The sequence below is a fragment of the Myxocyprinus asiaticus genome, chromosome 29, assembly GCF_019703515.2.
Source record: "Myxocyprinus asiaticus isolate MX2 ecotype Aquarium Trade chromosome 29, UBuf_Myxa_2, whole genome shotgun sequence".
Classification (NCBI taxonomy): Eukaryota; Metazoa; Chordata; class Actinopteri; order Cypriniformes; family Catostomidae; genus Myxocyprinus; species Myxocyprinus asiaticus.
The window spans coordinates 40,388,821-40,400,295 of record NC_059372.1 but is presented as its reverse complement, the minus strand read 5'-3'; positions in this window follow the sequence as shown (position 1 = coordinate 40,400,295).

Sequence of the window (11,475 nt, the reverse complement as noted above, 5' to 3'; positions counted from 1 at the left end):
GACAATAAAGTTGTGATATGGTGGACAACATTAAAGTGGAGCATCCCACTAACCAGGGAGATAACATAGGCTATGCAACTTTGTTGTCAAGTTAGCCAAACTGAATTTATGGGAAGTTTTTGGGAGCTCTCTGTTCATGAATGAGGTTAGTACAGCATTAGTACAGAAGTTTTCAACCTGTCAAGTGAGGCACAAGATATAGGTTAACAATCAAGTGATGAATAACTGGAACTGCTGTGAATTATACAGGTGTCATGTGAATTTTGTTGATTCGTGTCTTTTATTTTGCAATGTTTAGTTCCTGTTTCCCTTGTCATGTGATTCCCATTTTCCCTCCATGTTCATGTGTCATGTTTTCATTGGTTTATTGTTTAATTAGCTTGTTATGAGTTCTGTTTGTTCATTGGTTTATGTTCTCCCATGTCTTGTATTTAAGCCCTCATGTTTGCCATTGTCATTTGTCAAGTACTGAATGTATGTGTTTTGTTCTAGTCAAGTCAAGTTTTAGGTCTAGTTAAGTTCATGTTTCACGTTTGTAGTTAGGGTTTTGGTTTCACTTTTGTAAATAAAATGCACATGGGTTCTCTTTCTACACTTCGTCGTTGTCGTCGTCATCATCAGTGCCAGCACGTTACAACAGGTCCATTTATAGACATTGTATGTGGTAACATCCCCTTAGTTATAGAATTGTATTGACCGCAAAAAACAACAAAATGCAGACCAAGCATGAGCCAAGCGGGACAGCACGAATGTCTGTCTGGTTCTTTCTCCTGAATAATTTCAATTTCCTACGTAACCGCTGCAGTGTCCGGAAACGAATAATAAATCCATGCTGATGCGCCAAGAGAGCAAGGATTTCTTTATTGCTAAATCCTAAAGTATGATTTAACTAAATCCTCCACATCCATTTCCTGCATTAAGGAAGCTGGTGGCTCAGTGTCAGTTCTGTCCTATGTTGTGAAAATTACACATTGTTTAATGTGATTTTTTTTTTTTTTTTTTCTCAAAATATTTCTACTTTATTCACGCAATATACTACTTTATTCTCATAATGCTACGACTTAATTCTAAAAATTTTGACTTAATTCTCAAAATATTATGACTTTAATCTCATAATGCCATGACTTATTTCTTAAAATTTTATGACTTTATTCTCGTAAAAGGCATGTTATGAGATTATTTTAAAAACATTCCAACTTTATTCTCGAAACCTTAGAATTTTATTTTATTTTGACATGGCACTAAAACGCTGTCGTAAGTACTGTTGTAGGTCATTGTAAAGAAAAATAAAATAATCTTTGATGTGTTTGAATTTAAAACAAATCCCCAAGACATCTACCACATGTACTCAGGATAAGCATACATTTACATTTGGCACTTTTATCCAGAGCAATTTACAGTGCAGGGTAGGGCTGCTTGATTATGGCAAAAATCATAATCATGATTACTTTGGTCAATACTGAGATCACAATTATTTAACACGATTACTCATTGAATTTGGAAACACCATGCATTTATTGAACTTTTTAAAAAAAGTTTTCTTTTTAACAGTGGATTTCCTTGAACTTGAAATGTAAACTGCACAAATTAAGAAAAACAGCAGTGGGCTATCAAGTATTCAAGGAAACAAGAATGAAATGCAACATAAAACTACTACTGGTCTTCAATGGATGATTATAATACATTAATACTTTTAAAGCTACTAAAGTTAAAGTTTAAAGTTAGTCAAGACTCTGTGTTTACATGAATACCTCACCAAGACGGGCATTTTGATGGAATTTTGACATGTATTTGACCATTCAGGTGCACATTAGCGTGAGCATTTTCGGAACACACGCGCATGTTCAGCACACACACATACGCCGCCTGTCAATCACACAGGGTGCAGCTGTTACTAGATCACAAGCGAATTATAAAATTATGCTCTCTGGATTATTTTAAACAGCAGAATAAGAATATGAACTTTCTAATAAGTTACACAGGCCTAGACTATCACAAATATAGCCGGATATTTTTTCGTTATTAACGTTTTAATCAGTCTGCTTCTCTGGTCAGGTTAGTAAAATTCTCTTTCACTTGCCCCTTCAAAAATCCACTTGTCCTGGACAAGTGCTTATGTCGAGCCATGATTAAATATTGTATTCAACATTCTCCGATTAAAAAAAAATTATTTTGTAGTATAGCTAGTAAAGTAAATGTACGTTGTTTTAAAGGAGTTTTAGATATTATTTTGGTAAACAAGCCAAAAAAGACTAATCAAAAATGTATTTTGTTCCAGAGTATAACTGGCTAAAACTACACTCTTTCACCTTTATGTTCACTTTGATCCATCTTTATCTCACAAAAAAAAACAAACTTTCTCTTCTTAATAGAGCTGTGTATCACCGATTTTCTTCATCATAAGATACACACAGTGAAAGTGACACATATAGTATATTATGATTCATTATGTCGCGAGCCATCATGTTATAATCTATCTGCAGCAAATGCGTGCGAGTGTCCACGCACCAGAGTGTGCATCAACCAGGAGAAGATTCAATCTCTTCCCCGGTCACTTCATACAACTCATAGATGCGGCGCTGACCGCACAGAGAAATACCAGTTTCTGAGTTTGGTTTCATAACCCGCTTCCTTATTATTTGAACTTTAATAAAGGATGCTTTAAAGATATAACGTGGGGGTATTTCACTGCGAAACAGAATGCGGCACAATAATTGTTTTATCTTGATTATCTTGTTTTCATAATTGTTAGAAGCCAAAATCGTAATTGAAAATAAAATTTGATTTATCGCCCAGCCCTAATTCAGGGTATACATTCTATCAGAATGTTTATCAGTGTATTCCCTTGGAATCGATCCCACAACCTTGGCATTGCTAGAACCTTGAGCTACAAAAACACTCACGTACAAGAACAAATTCTATAGTAACATATACGATAGTGTGGCTAGTACTAGAAGCACATGTCCCCTCAGATTATTTTTATTTTTTGGTATCTTTGAAAATTTAGTTACATATTTATTGTAGGTAAAACAAATAATTCTGTTGCAGATATCACCCATTTTTTTCATGAAGCAATCGCACAAGCCCTTCAACACATCAGGAAGCTACTTTCCAGACCGATATAGTCTGCCAGTTAGGGATGGGCGATACCACTTATTTTCTTTTCGATCTGATACCAAGTATTTTTAGGCCAATATTGCCGATATCGATACCAATACCTATAATAATAAATGTTTTTTTTTTTTATTAATTTATTTTTTTATTTGGATAAAATTAGTAACTTTATTATTACTTATATATATATATATATATATATATATGGGCCTAAACAGAAAATGATTAGGCTGCTTTGTTTACCCTTTAAAAATTAGTTAGTATAAGCCACATATAAAACCTCAAAATTAACCATAGGTATTATTATATTGTTACTATTACTAAAACCAAGTTACCATATGGATACTACAGTAATGCTGTAGTAAAACCATGGTTAATTGTATCAAAACCTTGGTTACTGCCAAAAAGAAAAAGAAAAAAAAAATGGTTACTACAGTCGTGGTTACTAAAGTCATGGTTAATACAATATTACTACAGTAAATCCATGGAAGTTTTCATAAGGGTATCATTTATTATCAAGGATTAAAGATCATTATCAATGTTTTAACAAATCTGAATTTAAATAAACCTGTACAAATTGTCAAACAAGCCCTTTATAATACGTCACATCTAGTTTGTCATTACTTAGTGTGAATAACTCCAGATGCTGTTTTTCTGTCATTACCTCAGGAAAGCACTGCTCCCTAATTGAATGAATGCTATGACTGAAAGGGTGAGCGCTGTCTGCTGGTGTATTTTAGCATTTCTGTGCATCAAGATGAGCGGAAGAAAAAATAGTTCCCGTGCCATGCAACAATTCGCTCATTATTATTTTTTCCACTTCAAAGCTTATGAGATGCATTAATATTGTAATCTAAATAATAAGATTACTTGTTAAAAAAAAAACTTTTATGTGAGGATCGATATTCTTGATACCACATCAGTATCGATACTTTAGTATCAATCCGCCCATCCCTACTGCCGGTATTTTACCTTGGATTAAACGAATAATCAAGTAAAATGCCAGATTTGTAACAGAAAATTTGCAACCTCCCCGATGTAACCTGTCCACAATCAGGAGATGGCAGATGAGGATCATGTAACAGTGAGTTAGCTCCCCAGTTCACACACAAAAAAATAAAAAAACAAACAAACAAAAAAGAAAACAAAAAAAAAAAAAATCAGAAGATTAGGGTTTAAATAATAAATAGAAAAAGAAAAAAAAATCGGAAGGTTAGGCTTTAAATGATAAATAGACTGCACTCATAAACGTTTTTCTGATCTAGCACTTGACATTTATACAGAAATACGTTTTAAACCCTTTGGCAGATTTTTTTTATTAGTCTACATTTTACATTTATTTTATTAAAATTATTCTATGAAATCAAATTACATTTAAATACACATGAAAAATATTTTTTTTAATTGTATGAAAAAACTTGCATAGCTAAAAGTTAAATAGCTAAACTCATCCAACTATGTATATTGTTTGTACATTTTATTACCTGTTCAAACGGCAGTGGACAATTACATACTAATATGAAGCTCTTTCTAAACAGGAACAACTGATGAGTGGTAACAGGCAGTTTCAATGTAGGTGAAATGGTGCTTTTAACATTATTTGTGGTGGTTCTTCGAAATATTGTGCAGCCAACCCTCCCTCAAATTCATCCTATGAAACAGAAGCATCGTGAATTGGAATGTTCATATAGGCACATGTATTTTTAGAATAGACCTATTATTGTAAAAAAATATTTTATCTTTTAAAATATCTTTTATCATTCATGCTATCATAAATAGTGCAAAGAATGCTTTATATTGTGCTGTTTATTATGAGATTTAACTTAACCTTCTATTTTTGGGGGGAATGGAAAAAGAATAGATAAAATGAGCCTGGAATCGACTCCTGAAATTGATTCTATCGATTCTAAAAACAGGAATTGGAATCGGAGTCGACTCCAATATTTTTGGAATTGACCAACCCTACTGTCAAGTTAAGGTGCAATTTTGCTTGATTTATTTAAAACATTCTAATATAAAACAGATTCTGATATACCAAGCTGTTGTAAATAGCGCGCAACAGTGCCCGCCCATTTTTGCAGTCATCTTGGTTCTGGAAGTGTTTTTCTCATTTATAGTTCTAGAGGACTGTCATAAAAGCAAAAAAGTATTTGAAAATCAGAAAAATAGAGAAAGGCACAAGACTGTTTACTTTCTGTTTTTCATGATGAAATGAACTACAATCCCATGAAACATTGCAAATTACATAATAAAATAAAAACAGTAGAAAAATATAAGATATTTCGTGCACTGTTTTTTTTCTGCAGCTCTCTGATTAGTGTACCTTTCTCTGTTGGATTCATAGGTAGTGTAGTTCTTCACCAGAAATTCTGATATTAAACACAATTTAAAAAAAAAAAAAAGAAAGAAAAGAAGTTAAAATAATGTGGACCGATGACTTCAACAGAAGCATATTGCATTGGTTAACAACCTTGGAGCTCATGGTAGGTCTTTAAAGCTTTATTAGTTATGGTTAAAAATCAGTTAGCTCAGCTTTGCACCATGCCTAGGAACATCCCCTACCAATGGTAAAATCACTGTAACAAACGGTCCTCCATGGCTTATTGCTTTAATTTTGATAGGGATTTGAACTCAGGTTCCCTGTCATGCTTAACAAAAAATGTACCACTTGACTGTCTTTCACTTATATAATGAAGTAATGGACTACTAATTAGTTAAAAAGTGATTTCCCCCTTGTTTGTCTAAAGATGGATGACACCCCTGGCTTACACTAACTCCATTCCAAAGATGGTGCTTCTGTCATCTATTACGTTTTCTAACAACACCTCAAATAATTGTTCCCAATCCATCTGGCATGATGCTGAATATCAAAAGAAGCTGGAATGGACACTCAACAGCAGACGCAAGCAATGACATGTAAAGTGTTTCTGCCCAGCCCCAAGCATAATGTCTTTTATTGGCCTTGTTTAACAAGCAGGGGAAGTGGTTTAACTCTCCACCCTTGTCACCCACAAACCCCCAAACTCATCCCATGCCAGACACGGGATTTCCCAGAGTTGGGTAAAACAGGAGCTGTATCAATCTTCTGCTGTTCCCTGAGGGCATGTGTTTATTCCATCCAGAGAGAGAATAGTTTGCGACATGGCTCGTGTCTTAGCACGCCACGCTTCCCTCCTTCCTGCATGCAACTTTAGTGCAAACTTATTGGCCAAACCACATATGTAAGTCTCAAGACGGCCACCAGCACAATTTCCTTTAATTGATATTTTTTGAGTGCAGGCCTTCACCCACAAAAACAAATTCAATGAATCATGTATGCGACAGAACAGAGAGCCACGGAAGGGCTGTAGACGTTTGAGAACAGGCGGTTCCATCAAGATTTTGCCCAGAATGCACACACATGACAAACATCAAGTACTAGGGCATTAATCCATTATACTTAATTGTTTCTTCTAGACAGCAATCAGATTAATTGGAGAGAAAATGAAGACGCTTGTGTCTTCTGCTTCTCAGATGTTTATCCTGAGAAAAAGACCCCAGTAAACTCACATGCATCACCTTTAGAGTTTCAGAAGAGACCTCTTCACTGTCATAAACTGTCAGATTTGCAAAGGTGCCAAAGACTGCAATCAAAAGATTTCAAAATGAACTAATTTCTCATCATATTCTTCCAAAACCATAATCAGAGCTATACTTTCGAAATTATTTTTTAACACATTTTTTGATACTAAATATAGCTCTGTACTTTGATGTCAACAATGGTCTCAATTGTTTCAAGTTATTTTTTCTCCAAAGGAATTTTAGAAGAAACATCTGTGACAAAGTTGATTCTTAAATGAAACATAAATGAGAACTCCATTATGTCTGCTGAGCTATGTATGAGAAACCTTTGAGCAATTTTTTTTTCTCTGGAAAGTATAGACAAAGTTGATAAGTTCCATACCTACAGTTATAGAACCAAACAGTGTCTGTTTAGCTATGGTAATCCAGTTTGCCTGGGTAAAAAAAAAAATTAAAAAAAATTAGAAATGACGTATTTACAAAGTTGGGCATTCTGGAAACTTTGGAAATGGAGAACAAATTTTTATTTGCCTGAAACAGTCTGTAAATCCTGAACAATAAAGCAGGGCAAAGCACAAGAAGGATAGGGAACTACCATTGCTTAATGTTTGAATCATGGAAAGTTAAAGCTACTATCAAAGAGCTAAGCTTCTTAAAAGCTTCATTTTTTGAAGGTTTTCAGCAAAACAGCTGGATAAAACAGGTGTATTCAATTGAATGTATGAAAGGGAGAGTGTGTGGGTGTGTTTGCGTGTATTGTTTTTGGTAAGTGCACATATATGTTTTCTCCATTTAGGGTTCACAGGTTGTGTCAGCCCAGCTAACTCTGAAACTTCAGAGATTTGGTTGGATCCTCTTCCTGTTATGAGTCAGATGGGCTGGGAATATCCACATTCTCAGCCATGTTTTGTCTCCTTAGTGGCACTTTGCTCTGCTCTCCTGACAGTGTCACATCTTAAAACCCTTTTTATTTTCCTCTCTTTCTTCTGTTGATAAAGAGGGCACCATTAAAGGTAACCCATCAGGAACATTCCAGCCCTTCACAGTGAAACCTTTCCTGTGGGAAAATCCTCCCAAGTCACAGTGAATCTATGTCTTCTGTTACATGATGGAATGCAACCTGTTTCTGGGCATTTTTTTTTTTTTTTTTTGCATGATTGGACGACTAAAGCCTTTACATCTCTCCATTTTCCCGATGGAACAAAAAAAGAAAAGAAATCTGGCCGGCTTATTTGAAATACTCAGTTTCTAAAAGTCTCAAAAACCGCATGCATTCCAAATAAAAATAAACCCAGTCCTTGAAATGGGTACAAGCAGTGAAACGAGAGAACTACTGGTCCACATACAAAACTTGTCAACTTCAACTCTTGTGCAGTCTTACCACACAAATAGAAGCACTGGTAAACCTGAGTAAACAACTGTGGTGTCTGACCATGTGATTGGTCAAATGATGATTTGGGCTTGTAATTGGTTGGAGTCTTTGCTGATTGAGGATTTCCTGCTCCTACATGGATGTTCAGAGGTAATGAGAAAATTTAATATATAATATATATATATTTTTTTTTTTCAGCAAGAAAAATTCTCTAAAAAGCCTAAACTAACCTATGTTTCTCCATTCCGACATAACAACTTTGGTCATACCAACAGCCACCATAACTAAAATTATGTGAAACAAGACTTTTTTGAAGAAAGTGTGAGTGGTGGTCCTGTGTAAAAGCCACCGCCACAATGCTAAGGTGTCATGGGTGATTGTCAGGGCATTGCTACGTGGTTGCTAGGGTGTTCCAAGTGGTTGCTAGGTTGTTGCTTAGGTGGTTGGCCAGGTTATAAAATGCTTAAGTCTCTATAGGCTATGTTCACACCACGGCTAAATATATGACCTAAATATTTTTTTTCCCTTTTTTGTTAAGTTTGTTCACATGATAGGCTCTATTTTAGTGTGTGTGCAAAGTGCAACATCTTATCCAATTTTCATGCGCAAAGTGCAGGTGGGTGGGAGTGTTTGTGCTATCTGTGGGTGTATGTGTGCAAACTGTGGGTGTATTGTATGTTAATAAAGTGGTGCAAAGCGCAATATGCTATTTTTCTAAACAATACAAAGGCACGTCTTATCTCAGCACAAAGTCCAAACTCAGTTCCTGCATTTGCAGTTTGGAGAAAATATAGTGGAACATCAAATTATGACCCTGACAGTCACTGTTGTATCCGTTTTATGAAACAAAAATGTATGAGATTTGTTTTAAACTATTTTTAGGTCATGGCTTATTTTTCAAATATTATTGATGCACTGATATTACAATTTTTATGGAGAAAGACTTCTGCATGGTTAATGTATTATGTATAATTTGTTTGCAGTCATATGGTGGAATTTTATTACCATCAAAGCTCAAGAATTTAATATTGCTTACGAGCAAAATACACCATAAAATAGTAGGGAAATGGCATTACATATATCTAATGTTAAGAGAGTTATTTCTATTGCTTGCATTCATGTTCTGATACAGTTCGAAAAATACAGAAACTGTTTTATTTTCATATGCATATTTTACTGTTTTCATAGCTGAACCCTACTCTTGAAGCCTATGATTTCATTTTCCTTCCTTAAAAAGGAGCTAAATTTGTTAAGAAATGAATCACAATTTACAGGCCTATATGAGGTAAATCTAGTCCACAAATGCTGAATGTTGAGTTAGATGTAAAAATCACATTAAATCCGACCTGCCTGTTCACACTGAGGCACATCATTTAAAAAATACGATTTATTTCCACATATGAAAGTCACCCAGTTTGGATTTGGGACACATTCAGCTGCAGTGCAAACATAGCCATAATAGCACACCTCACAAAGCTGCATAATTTAAAATATTGTTAATGTCTGTAGCACAAATGGTGAAAAATTAGTTACAACAAAAGTTTAGACAGTTTAGGGTGAGGGGTTTGAAAAAGTTAGAACAATAGTTACAGTGATGCTTGCCATGCGAGTACCACTAATAGTCTATACTCTAAGCTGAGATGTGTAACGATGTACACTACCGGTCAAAAGTTTTGAAACACCTACTCATTCTTTATTATAATTTTTTTTTCTTCACATTTTAGAATAATAGTAAAGTCTTCAAAACTGTGGGATAACATAAATGGAACTATGGGAATTATGTTGTGACTAAACAAAATCCAAACTGTGTTATATTTTAGCATCTTCAAAGTACTCACCCTTTGCCTAGAATTTGCAGACATGTACTCTTGACATTTTCTCAACCAACTTCTTGAGGTATCAACCTGGGATGCTTTTTAAACAGTATCTATGTTGGGCACTTATTGGCTGCATTTCTTTATTATTTGGTTCAAGTCATCAATTAAAAAATAATAATAATAATTAATTACATTTTAGTTTTATAATGAAATAAATTAATATGGTGGCACAATTATAATTTTGTCTACAAAACTAATTTCAAACATTTAAGCATACACCTTCAGATCAAAAGATTTTTAAGATTATGAGAAACATGTCAGTCAAGTGTTTCAAAACTGACCGGTAGTGTATCTGAATACTGTAGGAGGTATAACCCTGGAACTGCCTGTGTTCTCGGTCTGGTGTCTTACCTGGGTTTTAACTTGGCTCTGGAAGCAGATCTTTGTTCTTTAAACATTTAGATGTATGCATGTGATCTCTGTATGTCTATTTAAAATATAACTCTTGGTGTTTATGGAGGGGTCTTGCACCTGCCTCCTTTTGCCCTGACCTTCACACTTCTCCCCCATGTTTTACCCCTAAAGTGTTAATCCTGCTAATCCTAACCAGTCCAGTAAAACATCTGGCTTCAATCAAACCCCATTAAGAGTCACAGACAAGAGTTGAAACTGACAGATCCATGTCCATTCAACCTAACCTGCAGTCATAACCTTGATACCAACCCATATTCAACAGGCCCCAGTAAGACTCGACTTGACTCTGACACTAACCCTAACCCTCTTTCTGCAGAGCTCTGGTTCAGCCTCATCATAGACCTGGCTGTGCCTGGAGTCAAGCTGATAACACCGCAAGAGAACTTGACAGGGTCATATGGTTTTGGGTTGAAGGTTGCTCCATACAAGCACCCTTACAAAAATTGAGAGTTCATGGCAAATTTCCCGCAAATTTGCCACTGATAATTTTCACGTGCAAATGAGCTTTGTGGCAAACAAAAAAAGGTTTGCTGGAGGTTCACCACTACCGGTGAAGAGCTGCAAACTTCTGGCAAACATTTGTGGCGAATCAAAAGCTCATTTGCATGTGAAAATAACGAGCAGCAAATTTGCGGCAAGAGTATTGTATTGTATGGGGTCGAGTATTGTTGGTGTAACATTGTGCTTGTCTTCATGCTATTAGTCAAGTCCATGTTTATGTCCCTTTTTTGATAATTTCACGCTGGGATTTCATGTTTGGATTTCACCTTGTAAATAAAACTGCACTCGGGTTCTTGCATCATCACCGTCCTCGTCCATTCCTGTGTTCAGCCTGTCCTGCCTGCTCTGTAATGTTACAATAGGTGTCATTTTAAAGCTTAGAATGCATATAGCTGATCCTACCAATTCTTAAATAATTATTTTTAATTTGCTGACAAATTAGAACTGTTTTGTTCTCATAATATGCACATTTGTTCTCAACAATTATATTATAGAGTTGGTAACAACATAAAAAATATGACATATCCATGTGTTATATATCATTGGAAAGGTCTCAATTAGTAAAATGCAGAAAGCAAATTTGTTTTATTCAGAGGCTAAACTGCTGTGAGTATTAGTGTACGAAATTCCCACTGA